We start from the raw sequence: 23635 nt of genomic DNA on the forward strand, positions 1-23635 counted from the left end.
ACCTCAAAGAGATATCTGTACTTCGATGTTCATAGCAGCATTGTTTACAAGAGCCAAGACACCCTAAGCGTCCATCAACAGGTGAATGAGTAAAGAAAATGTGGCATACATCTAGAATGGAATAGTATTCAGCCAAAAAAAGGAGGAAATCCAGCCATTTGTGACAACATGGATGAATATGGAAGCCATTACACTAAGTGAAATAAGCCAGATGAAGAAAGACAAACAGTGTATGGTATCAATCCTATACAAAATCTTAAAAAACAAAAGCTGAATTCATAGAAACAGGAACAGAATAGTAGTTGTTGATGGGCTGAGGGCACAGGTGAAATTGGGAGGTGTTGGTCAAAGGGTACAAACTTTCAGTTATAAGATGAGTAAGTTCTGAGAATCTAACATACAGAATGGTGACTACAGTTAATAATACTGTATTGTATACGTGAAATTTGTTATAACTTATATGAGAAAAGAATCTAGAAAGAATAGATATATGTATAAGTGAATCACTCTGCTGTACACCTGAAACTAACACAACACTGTAAATCAACTATACTCCCATATAAAATAAAAATTTTTAAAAACGAAGTTTGCTAAGAATAGATCTTAAGCACTCTCACCACAAAAAGGTAACTCTGTGAGAGGACGGCTATGTTAATTAACTTGGTTGCGATAAATATTTCACAATGTATACATTTATCAAATCATCACGCTGTGCACTTTAAATATATACAATTTTATTTGTCAATTATACATCAATAAAGCTGGAAAAAATAAAATTAAAAATGTGAAAGCATTTTTAAAATTAAAAATGTTAGCATTATATTACTTTAGACATCTCTTTCAGTGAGGGATTTGAAACAAAATATATCTCTATCTTTTTAAATCATCCGTTAATTGACTAAAAATAAATCATTAAGATTTAACTCTTCTCATCACATTAGCTTCAAAGCAAATAGGGTGAAGTGTCTTGGGAAATCATTATTAAATTTAAAAATGTCATTTACATCAATATTTAATACATGAATATGTATGACATTCACATGAAATGTATTCCAACTGGGTTCCCATTTAAAGACCTTAAAGATTTTTGGTTTTGTTTTTAAGGAAAAACTAAATCCAGATTATTTCAAAGGTGAAAACAAACAGGTTGGAGAAATAACAAAACCAGGCCAAGGCCTCTGTAAGTCACTGGAACATCAGCTTGCACCTGACAATTTGTATGCTAAACTTACAGCCCCGAGCCTACTGCTTTGGCTTTCTCAACCATCACGGGGTTCACTAAGAAATGATCCACTGACGTTATATAACATAAAGGGTGGTATATATTCAGTCGTATATTACAAGTGTGGCTTCTGTCCCTTGTGAAATGACCTATGAATTTAAATGTGTAGTAGGCAGAAAAATAAGTGTAGTGTTCCGAGACACAAACCAAAGGAACCCAAGTATATGCACCCAGATAAATACAAGTGTTTCACACTCAAAAACACAAACAAAAGATGTACATAATACGTTTTGTAGCCGATCCCACTTTCCTTACACTGTAGGGATCTTAGAGGCAAGAATGCCACAAATGAGCATCAGGCTAGCCAGTTTCTATTTGACGAAACCTTGGACAAAGTGATTTACCTTCATTTACTCATTGGTGAAATGAGGAGTTGGATTAGATGATCTCTAAAGTAGCAACAAACTCTAAAAGCATGTGACTAAAAAATAAAGTCTAGGGCCTCCCTGGTGGCGCAGTGGTTGAGAGTCCGCCTGCCGATGCAGGGGATACGGGTTCGTGCCCCGGTCTGGGAGGATCCCATATGCCGCGGAGCGGCTGGGCCCGTGAGCCATGGCCGCTGGGCCTGCGCGTCCGGAGCCTGTGCTCCGCAATGGGAGAGGCCACAACAGTGAGAGGCCCGCGTACCGCAAAAAATAAATAAATAAATAAATAAATAAATAAATAAAAAATAAAGTCTAAGTGATTTACTGACAACTTGGACTCATAGTTTCAGCTTGGAAACTGACAAAGACACTTAACCTTCCTTTGAACAAGATATCTGGCAACTCTGACTCAATATAATTAGAATAATTCTACAAAGAAAGAAAATTCTAGAAATTTCTGGGGAAAAAATGTGATAACAGCCAAGGAGTGGACGTTGCTAACTTAGTTTCAGAATATTCCTTCTACACGAGGACTATTAGCATGTATTTCCTCCTTCCTCAAATGTGCATTAAGTGCAGAGTTCTAGGAGGGTAAACTTTGTCCATGAATTGCCTTCCTAAGGCAATCTGGATTCTTCAAAGTGATTAAAAAGGACATTCACAGCATTAGTCAGCAATGAAGTAAAGAAGTCCCTTAGTCTTTTTTAGTTTAAAAAAAATGTTTGTTTCTCTTAGAATTGTATTTCATCAAACATGCCATTGAATGTAAGATACATCATTATCTATTAACCACCAAGAAAGAAAAAAAAAAGTCACCAATTAAATTGGCATGCCATAAATTTCTGAGATGTTAAAACGTGAAAAAGGTGTCTTAGAATCAATCGACTGTTGCACCGTAAGGCTTTGACCCAGCACGCCCAACACCTTGGACAAAACCATCCTCCAAGAGGCATCGTAACGATGTAGGTAGGTCATGAGTCCCATTTGACTCAACCCTCTCTCTGCACCCGCGTCATACTCATTAAACTTTTTTTAAGGCAAATTATTTATCATTTATACTAAACAGAAATTAGGAAGAAAATAGTTAATGCAGGCTAAATATGTGGCTCTTGAATACTCTCTGTATTTCTTATTCTTTTCAAGGACAAAGAGCTGCTGCCTTATCCATGCAGTTTGGGGAATGTGTCAAACATTTCTGAAATGTCTAAAGGCTACCAGCACGTAATCTCCCTCCTCGTTCCCTATTCTGACAGTCACAGACATGGGGAGCTAGAAGGCGTCTCATCAACTATCTGGGCCAAGGCTTCATTTTCAAGAGGTAGAAACTGAGCCTTAAAAAATGCTGAAGGCAGGATAAGAACTCAGTTCCCTGACCTCCAGTCTATAAGCTGCTAGATTCTAAACATTCTGCTCAATTATTCCTACCTTAGTTTACAAAGGACAACTTAGAAGAGGAGTCTTTTTTGTCTACTTGTCTGAATTTCCTCCAACTAACTTAATAAGAGTACCTTTCTCTAACAGTGTCCTTCAAATGGGACAGAGAGAGTCTGAAACAAATTACTCAAGGTTTCTTAGATCTTCCTTCTCACCCAGGTTCAGTGACAAAGGTTCGTTAAGTTGCAAATAATGAATGAGAAGAACTCTGTAAAGCAAAGAAAGAGTAGAAGCAATGTATTCAATATTCCCTCACACTGTCCCTATCTCAATAAATTTTGTTAATGAATGCAAAGAAATATTTTCCTCTTGTTAAACTTAAGATACCACTAAATCATTCCCAAATGTAGGAAGCATTCCCGGTGTGACTCAGTCCAAACCAAGCCCTGCATGTCGTACCAGCCCTAATAGATGCTCCAATAAATACAGCTTCATGGGAAGACACTATGACGAAGCAAAGAATTAAACAGTATAACTCCTGTGCCGAAATGTGTATAATAACTTAAACTCTTTCTGCATCACAGAAGTCCAGCTCAGCATCTCTAAGTTTTATAGGAAATGCCCTAGAGAGGCAGTCCATATATCTGTAAAGTTAGCTACATTCCATGAAATAGAGTGGTTATGATCTCAGGGAGATTCTGCAATCTGCCCCAGACAGGGCAGTGTCAGGTTTGGCAGGAAAAGAACAAGAGCACCACCTCATCCCAAACCACTTATGTCCCAAGCATTACTGTTGCTACATAAGCCAAATGTCCCATTATGACCTTCAAAGAAGACACTATCGCTGTGAACCTAGGATTAAGATACGCTTCTGCTTCTGCCTAACCCCACCATGAAACACTGGGTTTACCCTGAAAATGAGCTTTTCATCCTATCACATAAACCCAGATCCACTGAAACCCCATGGGCCCAAAACTACCAGGACATTTTACACTATACCAGCTCAGCTCATCAAGACATTGGATCTCATGTGTTTCTCAACCTTAGACGGCCAGGTCGTATCCTCAAAAACAGACTTCTTTTTGGCCCAAATATCCCACACCAATATGGCCAATGGGTTAATGTTCTTTTCTGAGCTCTTCAATTATGCTGCTTCCTGTGTCTGAGGGCTGGCAGGCAGGGCACCCCTGTCAGAGCTGCAGAGAACTCTGCAGATACCTCTGCTGTGTTCAGTCAAAATGAAAAGAACACAAGATGGCCCTCTGACACAGACAGCTGTCGATTAGATGGCACACTCACACTCGGCCGGCCAATGAGCAGCAGCGGAGGGCACAAGCGCTTGGCTAATCAGCTTGCCTGTAAAATCACAGCCCTTCCCAGCACTACTCACCTCAGCCCATGAGGCAACAGCATGTACAGTCTTCAGCTACCCTGTTCTCAGTCTCTACAGGTATGTGTCTCTCTCACTCGCTCACCCAGGTGTGATGAGGACTGTGAGAAAGGCTCAATACAGTAGGCATAAAACCAAAAATCAGACCAAAGGAAACTGATAAACAAGAATAGGAAAAGAAATCCCTGCAGCAAAATGACCCAAAAGAAAACAAAGTGATAGACTAACCTATTCAGAGCTGGTTCACACTGATACTGACATAGCGATACCCATTATAGGTAACCAGACATATGTATTAGACGAGAGGCAAAATGATCCGCCCCGCCTCTTCCCCATTCTCCATCTTGTCTTTTGTCCCTCTAGCCACCAGGGAGCAATTTGGGGCTAGATCCTGCTAGAGGAGGCTAAAATTCTGAGCTTTACCAAATATTTAAATATTAGGGGATCTCCCTGGTGGCACAGTGGTTAAGAATCTGCCTGCCAATGCAGGGGACACGAGTTCGAGCCCTTGTCCAGGAAGATCCCACGTGCTGCGGAGCAACGAAGCCCGTGCGCCACAACTACTGAGCCTGCGCTCTAGAGCCCGTGAGCCACAACTACTGAAGCCCACATGCCACAACTACTGAAACCCTGCATGCCTAGAGCCTGTGCTCCGCAACAAGAGAAGCCACCACAATGAGAAGCCTGCGCACTGCAACAAAGAGTAGCCCCCGCTTACCGCAACTAGAGAAAGCCCGCGCACAACAACAAAGACCCAACGCAGCCAAAAATAAATACATTTATTTAAAAAAAAATTTTTAATAAATAAATAAATATTAGGAGCCGGGGTAGGGTGGAATGAATTGGGAAGTAGAGGTGAAGGGAGAAACTCAGGGGATCTGGAGAGAGAACATGTGAGTTCCTCAAAGCTTCCACAGATTTTCTTAATTAGCTAACTCTTTAGCTCAAAGATATTCCCTCTAAACCAATAAACGAATGCTAAATTCACTAAGGAGCTACCTTATGAGCCTGACAGATATTTTTACCCATTGATAGTAAAAATACCAATCTCTCTCTCTCTTCCCCCTGCTCTTTTACTTCTCTTTGGTTTCTAGAAGAACAGCTGGTTGGAAGCAGCGAATCAGGAAGCAAAACAAGGGGAGACAGGTGAAGTGGATACAGAGTCGAATTTGTGGCTGTCCACCTGCAGTCTAGAAGCTGAAACAGCAGAAGTCTACTTTAGATAAAGACGAATTAACAAATTACAACCTCGCTGAAGGGGACCTTCAGGTAGCAGAGACCTTCCACAGCCACCCTGTGTTCTGACCACTTTTATTCAACTCTTCTTCCTTAGATCCCCCAACCAAGAGTCCAATCCACCTGCCGTGCCGAAAATAAAACCCCTAAAAGGTTTTTATAAAATCATTTTTAAAAGACCATGAAAGAGTGAAGAGAAGTGGGGAGAGTAGATACTGGGGATGAGTGTCCTTCCTCTTTTGAGAGTCTGAGAAAAAGTCCCAAATTCAAGGCTTTTCCAACTCTGCTCCAGCTCCAAGAACCTTGGAGGTTCTACAGTTGTCAAAGCCCAGACAGAGAAGGCAATAAGACCATCAGCACAGGGCGACCCTGTTGCAGAATGTCCACAGGGTCACTGCCCTCTAGCTCATCCCTGGAAGACAAAGCTGTCTTCCTTTGAGAGGAGTGTGAGAAGCTATTCAACCTCCACCTGCAATCGTGACCAACAAGCAGGAACAGTTCTAGGACAGAGCCTGAGACTGGCCACCGTCTCTCCAACACCAACACCTACAGCTTATCAGTCAAACCAGGACAGCAGGCCCTGCCTCCTGCCAGCTGCCAGGTGGCTCAAGAAGCACACTGGGTCCCCACCTAGGGAATCCCCATGGCAGGGTGAATGGCCATGTCACCAGGATGCTAGTCAGCCACTGAGCTTCTAAGGGCTTGGGACACTTCTGCTGCCTCCTCTGCCCATGCTCTTTGAAAGCTGTATTATCATCCACATAGACCCTACCCATGGACACCAAAATGCACCAACATCACACAGCCTTGGACTCTCAGATCACTACAAACTCTTAACCACTCTTCCGGCTACATCAAAATGGGCACCTTCCGATAGAAAGCTTTTTCCCTCTTACGAAATCTTTGCTAAGCATAAAAATTCAAGAAGCAGAACCACTGTAATTTCTGGGTCAAATGTCAGTTTGCGATATATAATATTGCAGTTTTCCCCAAATTTCATCAGCACTGAGTATGTCTAATATTGAATTTGGCCTTTTATTTTTAGTTAAGAAAGCGATGCTTACTATGAAAAAAGAATGAAACAATACCGCAGTACGTCAAGGAAAAAGAAAATGTATTTTGCACACATATGAAAACCAAGGAGGTCATTCAGGTCAAACCCAGTTCTTCCCTGTACACAGCTCAGAGCAGTGATGGGAGGAGCCCCTGGGGCCACGTCACTCCCCTATCTCTTTCACCAGCTGGAACTCTCTTTTACCAGCTGAAATACTGGGAGGGTCCAGCCCACTGTCATGCAGTCTCCACTGTCCCCTGAGGAGATGGGGACCAAAGGGGTGCTTGGAACAGCAAGAGGAGCCACATCACAGAGGCTAAGGGAACACTGGCTTGCCACCTCAGGCATCTCTTCTTGAAGCCTCTGACATCCAGGCACCATTTTAATGTTAGAACAGAAGAGGGAAGAAAGCAATCATTTCCCCAAAGGAGGAAGTTATTATTTTAAAAAAAGCCTGGAGGACTTCCCTGGTGGTCCAGTGGCTAAGACTCCACACTCCCAATGCAGGGGGCCCAGACTCAATCCCTGGTCAGGGAACTAGATCCCACATACTGCAACTAAAGATCCTGCACGTGGCAACGAAGATCCCGCGTGCCACAACTAAAGATCCTGCACGTGGCAATGAAGATCCCGCGTGCCACAACTAAAGATCCTGCACGTGGCAATGAAGATCCCATGTGCCACAACGACCCAGCGCAACCAAATGAATGAATGAATGAATAAATAAATAAATATTAAAAAAAGAAGAAGAAGAAAAAGAAAACGCCCGGGCTCTAGAGAAATTAGGACTGGAGAGAGTTGGACCACCTAACTGTCCTGCTCAAGTGCAAGCCTAGTTCAGACTTTCATGGAATCCCGCCTTTGTTGCTCTGAGGCTTTTCATCTGTAAGTTCATTCCACATCTTCTTTCTCTCAAGAACACGGCACGTGCGTAAGCCCTTGTTTGTGGCAAATGGACCTTCTAGGAATCACATGTATTGAAAATAAGAGTACTGACCTTCCCGTTCGGCCAGGCTCACAGTTTGGTTCTGACCAGAACAAGGGCCGTCTGATCAGTCATCTCTCTCCAGTTCCATTAGGGCTGCCTGACACCCTATCTTGCACACTTGCTTCTTAGTTACTGCAAAGCTTTTATATATTTAGGGATCTTTTCCATCAAAATATTCTGGAACGGCTAGAGGCTCAGACACATGAATGATATCTGCTCACATGTGCTTTTTATCCAAGTTCACAGCTCCTGGTCACTGAGGGTAAACAGTGTTATCAGTGATTATTATGGATTTAGTCAAGTATATTTCATTCCTGTCATTTATGAGCACTTGTGTTGACTCGTATTTACAATGTCGGGATTCTGTCACTTTGGTAACCTTCTGAGACAACGTTTTTCCAGTGTTACAGTGACATTTCAAAAACTCAGTATTTACAAGCAAACAACGTCTCCTCTGGCTCCACGACAGTGCGATTCAGTGGTAGCAGAACTAAGGGACACGGGTCTAGAAATTTCTTCAGGATGTATTTCCAACTACTTCTGACTATCACTTCATAGTCTAGGGTGGCCCTGTGGCCTCTGGAAGAAAGAGGCTACAAAGACATCAAGTAAAATTTCAGTGTTATCTGAGACTGGAATTTTAACTGTTTTGTGTGGGTCCACATGAATGAAGTCTGCTGTGTGATGCTGACAAGTCTCTTAACATCTCTGAGCCTTAGTTTCCCATTTGCTACTAAGCAGCATTGGGCACCAGATGACATTTAGGTCCTTTCTTACTGTAACAATCCATCCTAAAGATTTCAAAATAATACACAGAGATAAAACTCATTATCATAGGGATTCCCTGGTGGCGCAGTGGTTGAGAGTCCCCCTGCTGATGCAGGGGACACGGGTTTGTGCCCTGGTCCGGGAGGATCCCACGTGCCGCGGAGCGGCTGGGCCCGTGGGCCATGGCCGCTGAGCCTGTGCGTCCGGAGCCTGTGCTCGCAATGGGAGAGGCCACAACAGTGAGAGGCCCGCGTACCGCAGAAAAAACAAACAAAAAAAACCTCATGATCATCATTTTTTTTCCATGTCCTACCTCAAGGTTATGAGGAAAAGAATCCTGTGCAGGAAACAGGGAGAAGCAAACCATTATCTCCTCAACTCATCCACTTCTTCCCTTTTCCTACCCACCCTCTGCCAAGCAAGGTGGACCAGGGACAGTGAAGGAGGAGGAAACCTGAATGGCAGAAACACAGTTGGTATCACATTCACGCCTGACCTTCAAAGCCTTTCCATTAGCAGGTGGACCATGGTCCTTTCAGCAGTGGAGTAGAGAGGTACGACCACTGACAGGTACCAGACAATGCAGGAAATACGCACCACACTGTATGCGATTTGTAGTTCCTTATGGGAGGCATTCAAAATATGCTTTCTTGGCCCTCGAAGGACAATGCTCTTGACATATAGATTGTGGAGGTCATCATATACTCTTTAGAAACGCAGTCTTTCCTACTGACAGAAAGAGGTCTCAGTGCAGGAAGCTGGATGATACCTAAGTTAACAGTGAGAAGAGAGCTAGAACCATCTATGAGAAGACCCTGTGGGCTACCGGCGATCACAAAAAGCTTCACCAACTTTATCCAGGGATAAAGAAGCGATAGAGGAAATGATAAATCTGGAGCCAAAGGACTTTGTCCCCTAGTCCCATCTCTGCCACTGACTATTCATAGTGACAAAATCACTCTGAGTCTCTGTTTCATTATCAATAAAATGGGGGTTAAAAAGAGTCCCTACCCCACTGGGGTCACAAGTTATATAACTTGTTATTGTTGTTGGTTCATTTATTCACTTACTCATCCATCCACTGACTCTCAAGCAAACAGTGTCCCCTATGAGGCGTTCGGGAGAGAGTACAGGCCTAGTCCTTGGCCCTCTCTGCCTATAGAGAGCGTGACAACGCCTGGGACAGCACAGTGCATCAGAGGCTACCCAAGCACAGAGGAGGGCCACCTCCTTCTGGCCTGGATATAACAATGCGTGAGCTGGATCCTGGACACAGAGTGTGAGTTATCCGGTAAAGGAAGGTAAGGAGAGGAGAATGAGAAGCAGGATGAAGATATTCCAGGCCAATGGAAGGGCCCTTGTAAAGACAGAGAGGCCCATGAAAGAGCCCTCAAGGGCACCGCAGGCAGCTCAGTACGGCTGGAACACGAGATGTGAGTGGTGAGTGCGAAGGCCAAGGCTGAAGGCCAAGGCAGGGGCCAGGCTCCCTAAATCCCGTTCAAGACGCTAAGGCTGGGTCCCCAAAGCCATGGAGGGATGCTAAGCAAGGGCATAACAGCACTGGGGATTTTGGGAAACAATCACTCCAGCGGCCTTGTGAGAGTGGGAAGGTGGAGGTGGAGGGAAGTGGAGGGGTGGGGACAGCAACAGTGGTGACGGGGATGCGGGGGACGGCGTGGGTCTATTGCTATAGGAAGCAGAATGGACCAAATCTGAAAGCGGCGGGCTTATGGGGTGGGGGAGACAGGATAATCTAGGACGGTGGCTGGGGGACAGTCACCAAGCCAACAGACACAGATGGAAAGACTAATCCTGAGAGGAAGGTTCAATCAATAAAATTCAAGGTCAAAAGCACAATACCTGAGGTGAATTATCTCATCGGTAACTGCCAGATTTTACTCTAGCCCCTTGAAAAATATATCCGAATAGATGTGAGAACGTCAATGTGAAAAGTTATGTGTTAGAGCCTCAAATGAGGTGACTATGCTCTTATTAGCTCAAGCCCTCTCCCAAGACAGTGATATCATGATCTTGGGGGGTGGGGGTGGGGGTGGGGTGCTATTTCACGATAAATATTTATTAAACACCCAGCTAAAGGTGTGGTGGAATTAGTATTGTTGAACGTTCTGGTATGTTCCACTTGATCACTGAGGTTCTCCAGAGCTGACCTAGGATGTCTGCATTCTATTTCTAGAACAGTACGTGTAAGTATCTAGAGCCCTGATCAAATGATTTGCGCCACGTAACTAAGGGGACATAGTGGATGGACTCCACAGGAGCCTCCAATCTTGGTTCTGTGAGTAGTTCTGCAGGCATGCTATGAAATTTGAGGGGGTGGTAGAGTTACCTAGGGTATGGTGAAATGAAAATCTGCTTTGTAATGAAGTAGGAAGCGGAGACAGTCTGGAGTCCACGAATGATAGGGTGGATGTGTTTTCTGCCATAGGGAATAGAGCAGAAGTTCTCCTAGAAATAAAGCAAAGGATAATCCCTTTCCCGACACACGAAACACCAAACTTAAATATTCTTTCCATTGACAAAATGGCACCCAGAATTTGCACTCTGAAAACATATTCAAGCAAATCTTACTTGGTAGCTAAGTGGGAGTAGGACTGAGAGAAAGTGGTCCATATTAGTGACTCCTTGGCTGAGACAGTTAAATGGCAGAGATGCAGAAAGACTCCTTGAGGGACAACGTAGGTAGTAGCAGCTGTTGACATTCTTCTTTGTCACATGTCACTGTCCATAGCAAATCTTTTACCACCGCTGATGTTATGTCGTACCAATCACTCTACACATGACAGTTCCGAATTGCAGAGCTCAGAGTGACAAACAGACTTCACAGTTCAAAAGTACTGGTAATAGATCTTTCCACAGGAGTGAATCACAGCCAAGGAAGAAAAAGTTTAGTTGATGGGGACTTCAAAGGAGTGGTATAGCCTGAGTTAAGTTGTATTCCCCAACTTGTGCATCAGTTGTGTGTGAAAAGTTTGTTTAGAATTTATAATGCATTTTTCTACTAAAAAAAACTTATAAAGTTGAAATACTTCTAAGATCTTGAATTCTGATTCTCTTGGGGTTTTAGAACTTAATTGTAAGCAATGACCCTAAGACTCTAGGATTCAGGCTTGTGCCCACACTAGGCTTTGAATCCTGTGGAACGTAAGAGGTGCAAAAGATATCCTAGTTGATCACAGACTGAACAAGATCTCATAGGTCCAGGCAGCCCCCAATGGAACCAAATAACCACTGGTTTTAAGCAATACTCTTATCAAAAAAAGAAAATTCATCATTGAAACATGCAACTATTTTTAATCTGGACTGGTGATCAATAACGCTACCTGATTTTCTCTCTTCTCTAAGGCAACTATCACTAACATTTTTCTCTGACTTCGTCCTGTGAAACAATCTACCTTTCAACTGTCATGAGAGGATATTTTCTGAGTCTAAACTCGCTTTGGGTCAGGGACCCAGCTCTCATTCCCTCTGTCCCTTTCACATACAGTCCTTTTGAAGAGCACAAAACGTTCTTTCTATGATACCATGTAATGAGTAACCTTCATATTCTCCCAAAAGGGTATATTGTTTTCTTCCTATTCATAGAGTCGGCATGCTGTCTTTAGATTTTTCCATGATTATATGAAGCAAATTTATAAACGTTTCTTCTTAGATATTCACTGTAAGAGTAGCATGATTAACTCACGATGAATAACTATTCATACTGACTATTACATAACCATGTAATATATATTGACACCCTACATACCTTAAGTGGGGATAAGGTTATGCTTAGTTTATTTCAGTGAATATTTTACTGATTTCTGTTTGGATAAAAATTATTTTATAGGCATCATTACTGACCCAATCTTCAACAAAATATACATGTTAAGCTAAGGGATTTAATCCAATAGGAATCTACGTATATAAGACTTGTATGACCTACTAACTCATTCCCTCTTCATATTATTTCCTATTCTGCTATTAGGATGATCAAACGGATCTCAGAGAGGCTTGTAAAAATCTCTATTAAAGCACAAAATGGGTTTCCCTGGTGGCGCAGTGGTTGGGAGTCTGCCTGCCGATGCAGGGGACACGGGTTCGTGCCCCGGTCCGGGAAGATCCCACATGCCGCGGAGCGGCTGGGCCCCATGAGCCATGGCCGCTGAGCCTGCGCGTCCAGAGCCTGTGCTCCGCAACGGGAGAGGCCACAACAGTGAGAAGCCCGCGTACCGCAAAAAAAAAAAAAAAAGCACAAAATGAGTTAAGGTTTTGATCGCGATTTTGTAATCTTTATTTTTATTTAATAATCACTTCAGAATTAGAGGTACATTTTAGGATCCTTTCCCTTTGACTTTATTTATATCGTGTTGATGGTAGTCAGACTCAATGTTTCTTTCCTGTAGCTTGTGTGGTACTTTTTTTTTATATGTAAAGATGAAGGGAGAAGGAAACAAAAGTAAGAAAAAAATGAAAGAAACTTATCATCAGAGTATGAGAAGAGCTAGTTACTTAGCTAAATAAAAATAACATATTTAGTGATTTGTAATATAAGAATAAAATTAACTCGCTGGGTCTCAGGAGGTCTGCAATATGCAAAAGGTATCTTGCCAATTTAATTGAGGTAGGAGTTATTTAATTTTTTACAGGTATAGTTTTCAATAAAACTACATATGCCTATAATACTGCAATGGCAGATGTGTCTCGATTATTAGAGGTGGGCTCAAGGGAATATATACAATGGATCTTGAAATCTGTAAGCAGCTGTTTGGGAGGGGCGGTGAAATGATGGGGGAGGGCATTGTACCACACACATGTTCCTTAAGTGCAGCGATGTTTTGTTATTTTACTGCAGGTGTATTACAGAGATGAAATTTAATAACTTACTGTATACAATACCAATAAAACTGAAAAGATTCAGTGCCCTGCTGTTCATTATTGTGGTACAAATGAGCTTGGATTATTCTGTGTGCATGCACGGGCAAACCCCAACACAGAGACCCCTACGTCTAGAGCTCTGGAGGATGGTCACTGCTTGACAAACCTCAGGGATGTTCTTCCTTAATTGCTTTCTTATCACTGAATTCTCATTCCAAATTCACGTAAACATGACTTTGAGGTGGGTTAAAAATAAGATATATTTGGTATTTTTTAAAACGTCATAGAAAGTCTTCACCAGAAGAGGTCCTTCTTTTGTGGGTTTTTTTTTTTTTTTTTTTTTTTGCGGTACGCGGGCCTCTCACTGTTGTGGCCTCTCCTGTTGCAGGGCACAGGCTCCGGATGCGCAGGCTCAGTGGCCATGGCTCACGGGCCCAGCCGCTCCACGGCATGTGGGATCTTCCCGGACTGGGGCACGAACCCGTGTCCCCGGCATCGGCAGGCGGACTCTCAACCACTGCGCCACCAGGGAAACCCCCAGAAGAGGTCTTTCGAAGGGACGGGTTAATGGAATGAAGGGATATATAGATTTCCTTAAGTACCATAAGAATGTTAATATATTGTGATAATATATTCTATTCAACAAAATCTAGGGAAGTGCTAGTCTAAAGATGCTATCCCATCAAAATTTGACTTCTCCCTTTATTAAGTACAAGAAATGTCTGATAAAAATAAGTGCCATACTGTGAAAAAACATTTGTGTATTAGAAATGCTAAAGCAAATGCAACTATGTATTAGTGCCGGTTTTCTTCTCCCAAGAAATTACTTCTGTTAGATAATAAATAACACGATGAACATAAAATGTACTTGCTTTAGGAAGCTCAGTTTAGTTTATCTGTGAGTGAAAGCATCTGTAAAGAAATCCACATAAACACTGAGAACACACACACATAATTTTTCAAAGGATGGGGTTCTTCAATTCTAAGCAGGTTACCACTATCAGGCACAGCAGCAGACTCAATATCTGTTCCTTTCTTAAATATTTACTTCTAAAAAGATTATGGGGTTTTGTCGGTAACTTGCAGTGTTCCCACTATTTTAACTTGGGGTTTCAGTTTTAAGAGTTTCAGGAGACATTTCCTAATGATGGAACCATTTCAAGTATGATCACACACAGAGAAATAAATGTTTCTGCCATTTCATATTGAAAAGTGAAATTCAGCATTCTTCTGATGCTGAATTGTGAGTCTACTGTCTTTTTTATGGAAAGAAGCTATAGGGCTATAGTGACTTCTACAGGATGGGTAGATATATTTCAGCATTAAATTTTACCAAGTACACCTCAAGTGCTCAAAAACAATTAAGTCAATTGTTTGTTTAGTCATTAACTGATTTTCCCTTTTCTCTTCACATGTCAAAAGTATAAAGATGAACTGTAGTCCTAATTGCTAGTGGTTATTAAAAACCCCTCAATACTTTTCATAAGAAAAGAGAAGTTAATCCGAATATTCTGGTGAAATTTCATTTAGGATATGAGGACACCATGTTTTTGGTGTCTCATAAATCATCTCAAAGCAATGTCAAAGGTTTTTTATGTGCTACCTGTCCTGAACTGTTTAGAAAACTTGCCTATACTTCTAACACATATTTGTCATTTTATGTATGACGAAGTGAGTTAAATGTCATAATCAAAAAAATTATTGGGTCACATTTAAAAGCCTGCCAGAAGTATTGTTTTAGAACTTTCTATATAGTTCCTGTATTTGGGGAACAATAATTTGATCTATGAGGAATCCAAATTTGTGTAATTGCAAACCATATTCTGCCTGCATTGCACAAAAAGGAAGGCCCAAATATAATCCATACATTTTTAAGAAAGTGCTCATGCTGTTGCTAAAATGTGAACTGGCATATTCTACCCCAGTCTTGTCACAGGAAATCTTCATTGGTTTTAATGAAATTGCACATGCTAATTCGGAAGATGTTACAGAATAGATTATTCATATATGCACATGTGGTGTATTAAAAAAAAACAACAACAGGGGCTTCCCTGGTGGCGCAGTGGTTGAGAGCCCGCCTGCCGATGCGGGGGACGCGGGTTCATGCCCCGGTCCAGGAGGATCCCACATGCCGCCGAGCGGCTGGGCCCGTGAGCCATGGCCGCTGGGCCTGCGCGTCCGGAGCCTGTGCTCCACAACGGGAGAAGGCCACAGAAGTGAGAGGCCCGCATACAAAAAAACAAACAAACAAAACAAACAAACAAAAAACAGGCTGGGTTGTAAGGGACCGTGTGGCCTGCCCTCCTCTCTGCCTTCCCAACCGTGTTCAGGGTTCCAGGTGACCCTGAGAAGCTACTCCATTCTAAGCAATGTGTTAGACCCAGATTCTCCAGTGGGCCTGGAATCTACCAAAAGTGGTTTTCCAGATGGGCTCTCATACAGACCTACCTCTGAGTTTAGAAACCTCACCATGAGCTCGGGCCTCAGGGAACCCAAGTTGGAAAAGCACTGGCTTTAAAACCAGGCATTTTAAAGTCCAAAGCCTGGCTCTGAAACTTACTTAGGGTGGGATCTTGGGTCTGCTTGTTTAACATCTCTGAGCATCATTTTCTTAATTCTTTTTTTTTTTTTTTTTTTTGCGGTACGCGGGCCTCTCAATGTTGTGGCCTCTCGTGTTGCAGAGCACAGGCTCCGGACGTGCAGGCTCAGCGGCCATGGCTCACGGGCCCAGCCGCTCCGTGGCATGTGGGATCTTTCCGGACCGGGGCACGAATCCATGTCCCCTGTATCGGCAGGCGGACTCTCAACCACTGCGCCACCAGGGAAGCCCCCATTTTCTTAATTCTTAAATGAAGATAATAATAATCACCCCAGGGGTTTTTACTGGCACCTAATATTAGTCCCCCCATCTTCCTCTAGATTGAGCTCAGACTAAGGTTTAGAAATTCACTCATCAGCCATGTCTGGGTTGTGAATGGACGTATGGATCCACTATCTCAGTGATCCTTGGTAGAGCTACTTCATCGGGCATCACAGCAACACACCTGACTCAGTCGGTCGGCCACCGACAGTCAACCTTGAGAGATCTTTAAGAACAATTACTAAGGGCCTCCCTGGTGGCGCAGTGGTTGAGAGTCCGCCTGCCGATGCAGGGGATACGGGTTCGTGCCCCGGTCTGGGAGGATCCCATATGCCGCGGAGCGGCTGGGCCCGTGAGCCATGGCCGTTGAGCCTGCGCGTCCGGAGCCTGTGCTCCGCAACGGGAGAGGCCACAACAGTGAGAGGCCCACGTACCGCAAAAAAAAAAAAAAAAAAAAAAAAAAAAAAAAAAAAAAGAACAATTACTAAAATATAGAGGAGCAATCTGAGAATTTGAGAAAAACCTTGGTGCTTATAAAAAGATTAAGCTAAGGGCCTCCCTGGTGGCGCAAGTGGTTGAGAGTCCGCCTGCCGATGCAGGGGATACGGGTTCGTGCCCCGGTCTGGGAGGATCCCATATGCCGCGGAGCGGCGGGGCCCGTGAGCCATGGCCGCTGAGCCTGCGCGTCCGGAGCCTGTGCTCCGCAACGGGAGAGGCCACAACAGTGAGAGGCCCACGTACCGCAAAAAAAAAAAAAAAAAAAAAAGAACAATTACTAAAATATAGAGGAGCAATCTGAGAATTTGAGAAAAACCTTGGTGCTTATAAAAAGATTAAGCTAAGGGCCTCCCTGGTGGCGCAAGTGGTTGAGAGTCCGCCTGCCGATGCAGGGGATACGGGTTCGTGCCCCGGTCTGGGAGGATCCCATATGCCGCGGAGCGGCGGGGCCCGTGAGCCATGGCCGCTGAGCCTGCGCGTCCGGAGCCTGTGCTCCGCAACGGGGGAGGCCACAACAGTGAGAGGCCCGCATACCGGAAAAAAAAAAAAAAAAAGATTAAGCTAATAGGTGGGGGTACAGAGATTGTCACAAGGTTCCAAATTTCAGCAAAAGAACACTAGAGTTTGTGTACAAGGAAACATAGCCTATAATCACATCTTTCCTCCTGCAATTAAAGCATTTCTGACCATTAGCCTGAGCCATAAGCTCTACCTTAAGAAATCTGAAGGATGCTTTAATACTTCCAGTCTCCTCCAGGTAAGGAACCGTATTTAATACAAGGATTATTAACATTATACTTGTATTTGTATGAACGCTGAAATTGACAGCACTGAAATGAACAATGAAATAAAGCTCCTTAAAGAAGAATGTCAGCTATAAATGTAGAAGGAATGATGGAGTTTTAAAAAAATCACTAGTTCAAAACCCTCTGGGTTCAGGCAAGTGTCATCAATGCATGCTAAAACCATCAGGTCAAAAATTGTTGGGGAACAGGGATCTATGCCCAGTGCTAAAGTATAAACACAAAGATTGTTTGCTCACTTCGTCCCAGCTTACCTTATAAATACTACCAAATGTAAAATAGATAGCTAGTGGGAAGCAGCCGCATAGCACAGGGAAATCAGCTCTGTGCTTTGTGACCACCTACAGGGGTGGGATAGGGAGGGTGGGAGGGAGACGCAAGAGGGAGGAGATATGGGGATATATATATAACTGATTCATTTTGTTATAAAGCAGAAACTAACACACCATTGTAAAGCAATTATACTCCAATAAAGATGTTAAAAAAGAAAAAAAGATCGTTTGCTAATTACAAAGGGGAAAAGGTTTCTTTACAATGGACCGACCTGGGGGTCTCCACTTCTACCAAGTGGTTTAAGTCAGTGTTACCAATAGCAACATATCTTGACATTATATGCCTCCAGATGAAATGCAGTATGAAGCACATAGCATTATTATCTACGAGATACTCAGGCCAAAATGTTTAACTTCCGTCTGAATCAGCCTTTCAAGCCTAATTTTCAATTTGTAGGCAAGACAAGTGATAGATTAACAAATTAAACAGCACCACAAATAAATAATCCAATAGTTCAAGTAGTGGACATATTTTTCAGGACAATTGGCCTGCTCTCTTTAAGGTAAATATCACTTTTTAAAAAATAACAGGAACTGTTCTAGTTTAAAAGAAATTCTAAAGAGACACAGAAGCAAAATACAATGCATAAACTCAATGCCTAAGGGGAAAAGGAGCTATGAAAGACATCTTCATGGGGACAAATGAAGAAATTTTAATCTGGATTGGGTATTAGATTAGGAAACTATTGTTAATTTCTTTAGGGGTGATAACAGTATTTTAGTTAAATAGGCGAGTGTTCTTAATTTTCAGACACATGATGAAAAATCTAGGGGTGAAATCTTATTTGATCTGCCACTTAAAAACGGTGCACTGAAAAATATATATACTTACACATACACACACACAAGGCAAACATAACAAATATTAACAACTGTTTAAGTGGCACTTCATTGTATTATTTTTTTAACTCTTCTGAGTTTTTGAAATTTTATACTATATAAGATTAAAGAAAATTCTGTAAATTAGATAAATGGTGCTTGATTCTCCCCCTTAACGTCCAGAAACCTGCTGGTGGGGATTGAAGGGAGGGTATATAAGACCTTTCCTTTGTTTCTCCCCCTTATACCTAACACTTCACTTGAGGGCCAAAAAATATTTGTTAATCAACACAGTGGAAAAATGGCTCCATTCTCCCCTTTGGTGTGTGTTGGGTGGCTGCCGGGAGAGGGGCATACCCATAGCAATGCCCCCAAAACAAAGGAGCTGCTGACCGAAAAACAGTGCTTGGGGGCAGAGTCCCGATGGCATCACCCTGCAGATTTGGTCCCTGTGATTTCTGACACCATCATGATTTAAAATAGTCTGTCCCACCGTCCACACCAGCAAATTCAAAAAGGACCGGCCTGGAGTCTGACCTTTGGTTCCACTAACGCACCCACCAGAAGGAAACCAAGAACATCTCCAATCCCCTCCTTGGGGAACCTTCAGACCTAGAACAGTGAGGCCACCAGGCTAGTACTCAACGCCAAGAAAATCAGTGATGAGTGACTCTCCAGGATCTGACCTCTATGTCATTCCAGGGTCTGCACTGCACTTTCGAAGGAAGGGCTTCCAAAGGACTTTCTTTAAGAGGGTATGGTTTCTGGTTTTCGGAGACGGGAAAACGCTGCTCACTATGTGGTTCTCACACACTGCTGTTCAGCCTTCACTCTCTCAAAAATGATGCCTAAAAGGGATGCTGGGGAAATAAGCCTCAGGTCATCACAATCCTCACCCTGCCATGTACAGAATTCATATAGGGCAAGATAGAGCTGACGTGGCCCCTGCCCTCCAGGAGTTTACAGACTCTGGGTGGAGACCAGCATTCAACAAACATCAATAATGGCGCATTCAAAAAGCACCATGAAGGCAAAGCAGAGCGCTAAGGCAAATACATGGATGCAAGAGGTTCCGAGGAAGGTTCCGTAGGACCAGGACGGCACACTATAAACAAACATTTAACCATAACGCCGAGTTAAAAACCAAGATGTATTCTGCTTCCACAAGACCTGAATAGCCATTTTCATAAGAAGAGACAAAGGATTTCACAGCTTTTTTGCGTATATCCTTTCTATTTTGACTTCAGATAAGAAACACTGGAAGGGTCGAAAAGTTTTAGAATGAAGGAATTTGTCATTCTTTTTGTATCAAAAGTAAAAAGAACTAAAAGAAAAAAATCCACTCTTAAATGTGTAATTCATTTCAGAACCAACTACATAGGTTTAATTTCAATGAATCCAAGACAACTTGGTTTGTGAGCGCACTAAATCACATACAGAGAAGACCTTTACATGTCCTCTACAGCTGCAAAGTTTCTGCAATTTAACAAAGGTACCTGAGATTAGGCCTAATTCTTAAATCCCGTCAGTTTTAAGATCTAAACATCAAATAACTTTATCAGCATAGTCCTATTTGATGACTTGCTGAGAAAGAAAAAGAATGTGGATAAGGTTAGAGCCTTGGACTTCACTAGAGAAAACAAGATATGGGCTGGGATATTCAGTTTTGGGGTTTTGTATAAAGATTTGGAGGCATCTTACTGATTTTCAGAATATCACTTATTTTCACTGCCTTTTAAATGAAATACATATGCAATATATTCCCATGTCTTGAATAATCAAATTAAGGCAAGAAATCTAAAAGCTTTTTCAAGGTCAGTGGCAACACTAGATTTTGAACACAAGTCTTTAAATAGAGTAGATTCCTACAGAACATTCTAGGAAATCATCAAACCTAGCTGCACACTAGAATCACTGGGGGAGTTGTCAGAAATGCAAAGGCCCAACTCATAAGATGCGATTTTAATTGGTCTCAGATAGGGCCCAGCTCTCCATATATTACACACACACACACACACACACACACACACACGCACACACACACACACACACACAAACCTTGCCCAGGAGATACTAATAAAGAAACTATTGCTTTAGACTTGAGCTATCTCCCAGAAAGAAAAGACAAACACTGCCTGCTAATCAATACTCAACTTCCATTTAAGGGGAAAACTTCTGCCTTAATACCAAGCATTTGTGTTGACATCACCACCTCATTCAACAACAGTGGATCTCGGGGAAGATTAAGAAAGACAAAAAAAGTTTGCAGTCACCAAACATCCTATTCAAAGCAGCAAAAGAGGCCAAAAGTAAATGCCATTTTTTTCCTTTTGTCATGCACAGTGATGCCCATTAGGTATTAGCTATTGGTTATCGTATTAAGATTGGACTATCCTGCGAAAAACTTTATTTCCGCTCACTTTCATTTCTGTCAGACTTTCCATTATAAATTTTATTTTCCCTGCCAGTAAAAAAAAAAAAAAAGGAGTATGAGGTTGCAATTTGGCGAGAACATTTCAAGCCTGGGTGTGATTTCCGTACTCCAATTTGATTCAAATTAGTTTTGCCATATTTAGTGAGAACTAAAAAAAGTCCGTTTGGCCACTTTGGTTTCTAGGGGTTTATTTTCTATACAATTTCAAAAGGCTGAAAAAGTCACCGAGTTCATTTCTGATCATTTTATATGGAAGTGCATTAATGAATTCATATTATCCTATTACTATTTTCAATGAAAACAATTTAATCGCTAATAAAGAACCTGCCGGCTTTTGTTTCTCAGCTAAGACACCCACTTTTAAAAAGTCCCATGTCTCACTATTAGTGGTACACCCTCAAGAGACACATGATGGATATGTATTTTTTTAACCTGATGCATTCTGAAACAACAAACATTTCAAAATAATCATTTATTTCTCCAGGACAGCATTTGGCTACCTGTTGCTTACCATCACTATTTCTCTGCACCAAACAAAAGGCTATTGGAACTGGAAGAAGCACGTTCCTACGTAACAGTGCTCATCCCTGGAAGTCCACAGGACACACTGTTATACTACGATAAGGCAATTTTTGGAGCCCCTCAGGGCACAGCATCTAAAGGACTTCCATCCAGCATCTCTATAAAGTAGTAAACACGAGAAAACAAAAAGCTGCCTCTCCACGAGTCACTCACCTTGCCACACAGTGGGGAATCGGTTCAGCTGTGATCTGCTATTTAGACTTGAAGCCCAAGACACCGAGACTCTGCCTTTCTTTTGGGTTTGCATAGCTGGTGTTGGAGACAGGGATTCAAAAAACAATTCGGCACAAGAGAAACTCACTCACTGGAAGATACACTAGGGTCTGTTCTAGTCTCAGATTTCACCGAAAGCAGAAATTCAAAATATGTACCCTTTTCCTCTCCAGCCCCGATTTCCTCAATCAGGGAATTTCCAAAATTGTGCTCTTTGCTTTTCTCCTTAAGTGATCACACCGTTTATGGACACTGCTGAGCCCAGGCTAAGCAAAGAGAGAGTCGGTCCTTGCAAGACTCACAATCATGAAGCAGAAATAAGAATGAAAGAATCTCCACACTCCACGGCTCTATTATGAAGACTTTTTAAGAAAAGCGGATGCAGCCGTACTCCTGTATACAACAGAATTTTCCTGGACACAAATGTCTCAAAAGGAGACATTCCCCAGGCCCAGACATTCAGCCATCACACGCCAGTCCGTCCACCTCTAGTCCACCCCCCTGCCCCTTTCCACTTCTCACCTTGTGTCTGCCAAAAAAATTAACTTCAGTCTCACCCGAGGGAAGTGCTGCCCACAAACCGAGGGAGGGTCTGTGTCCCAGCACATACACTGACAGACTCACGCGGTCTGGATGATGCTTTCACAAGTTAAGGGGCCTCGCGCTTACTCAGCAGAGGAAATCTTTGTGTCTGGGAGGAATCACGCCAATTCCTATTAGGAAGAAAGCATACAGGGGCGAGGAAGCCTATTCTCTCATTGACCAGAAAAAGAGGCCCGTCGAAAACAGAGACCTCTGCCATGACCATCAGCGAACAGGAAGGATGTTGTCAAGTTTCTTCTCCCCCAAAACTCAAACGGCCTCTGCCTTGACCCTGAGAAACCAGATACACAGGAACAGGCTCTTCGGCAGGAATTGAGAGCTTTACACCAGAGACTCCGCGCTAGGAGGGCTCGCTGCCGAGCTATCTACCCCGCACATTTGCACTCACATTCCAAAGATGTTTCCGTTGTGCTGGAATGGCTGTAAATTTCTTTCCTGCGGAATTCTTTCCAAACAAACTGCCATAAACTGTACTCTGCAGCTTGTGCAGCAGGCGCTCTTAACCCAGCACCGTTCACCTCATCACAACAAATCTTTCAGATGCCGAATATGACTGAAGGGATGGCTGGGCCAAAGAAGTAAACTTTAAAGATGCAAATCTATCCAGAAAAAACAAAACAAAACAAAACACCACCACTCCACCAGAATTCCACTTTTCGTGATCCCTGACTGATATACCTAAAGGAAACCTTCTCGAGCAGGCTCTATTTAATGACTCAAACTGTTTGCTTACGTTTTCCAGGATCCATGAAACAGGTTGTTTTTTAAAAAAAAAATCAAAATGGATTTTTTTTCCATATCATTAAAGAAAACGGGAGGGTGAGAGGCTTCAGGAGAGCAAGCATTCCCTTCCCAGCACAAAAAGAAGGTGCATTTCTGTTTGGGTGAATAATAAAACACTAGAAAGCTTTGAATCTGAAAGAGGATGATCAAATTCTATCAAGAGTTTTCCAAAGTAAGAAACCCATGCCCTTAGAAAAAGAAAGTCTAAATCTTTAGAGGGGAAAAAAAAAAAAAAAGATTTGAAACATGTGATTAGTACCGATACTGAAATTAAAAAGAAAGCGTCTATAAAAACTCAATTGTCTTGAAACAAAGCTTACACTTTTGGCTATGGATAGTATTTTTAGAACTGGGCTTTCTCTGGAGAGTTGAAAGT

General features: G+C 42.5%; 1 protein-coding gene across 18 annotated transcripts in view; it reads right to left on the minus strand.

The window, feature by feature from the left end:
* TCF4 (transcription factor 4) overlaps positions 1–23635 on the minus strand; it is a 372534-nt gene that overhangs the window by 159630 nt on the left and 189269 nt on the right. For 2 of the 18 annotated variants that reach the window (XM_060119622.1, XM_060119620.1), the window contains exon 1: positions 22396–22785. The exons of 14 other annotated variants lie outside the window; for them this stretch is intronic. The gene's annotated coding sequence lies outside the window, so the exon portion shown is untranslated. Of the gene's footprint in view, positions 1–21813; positions 21910–22395; positions 22786–22864; positions 22884–23635 lie in introns of those variants that run through there. 2 more of the 18 variants (XM_060119623.1, XM_060119621.1) reach the window with 2 other exon arrangements.

Source organism: Mesoplodon densirostris, chromosome 15, assembly GCF_025265405.1.
Source record: "Mesoplodon densirostris isolate mMesDen1 chromosome 15, mMesDen1 primary haplotype, whole genome shotgun sequence".
Classification (NCBI taxonomy): Eukaryota; Metazoa; Chordata; class Mammalia; order Artiodactyla; family Ziphiidae; genus Mesoplodon; species Mesoplodon densirostris.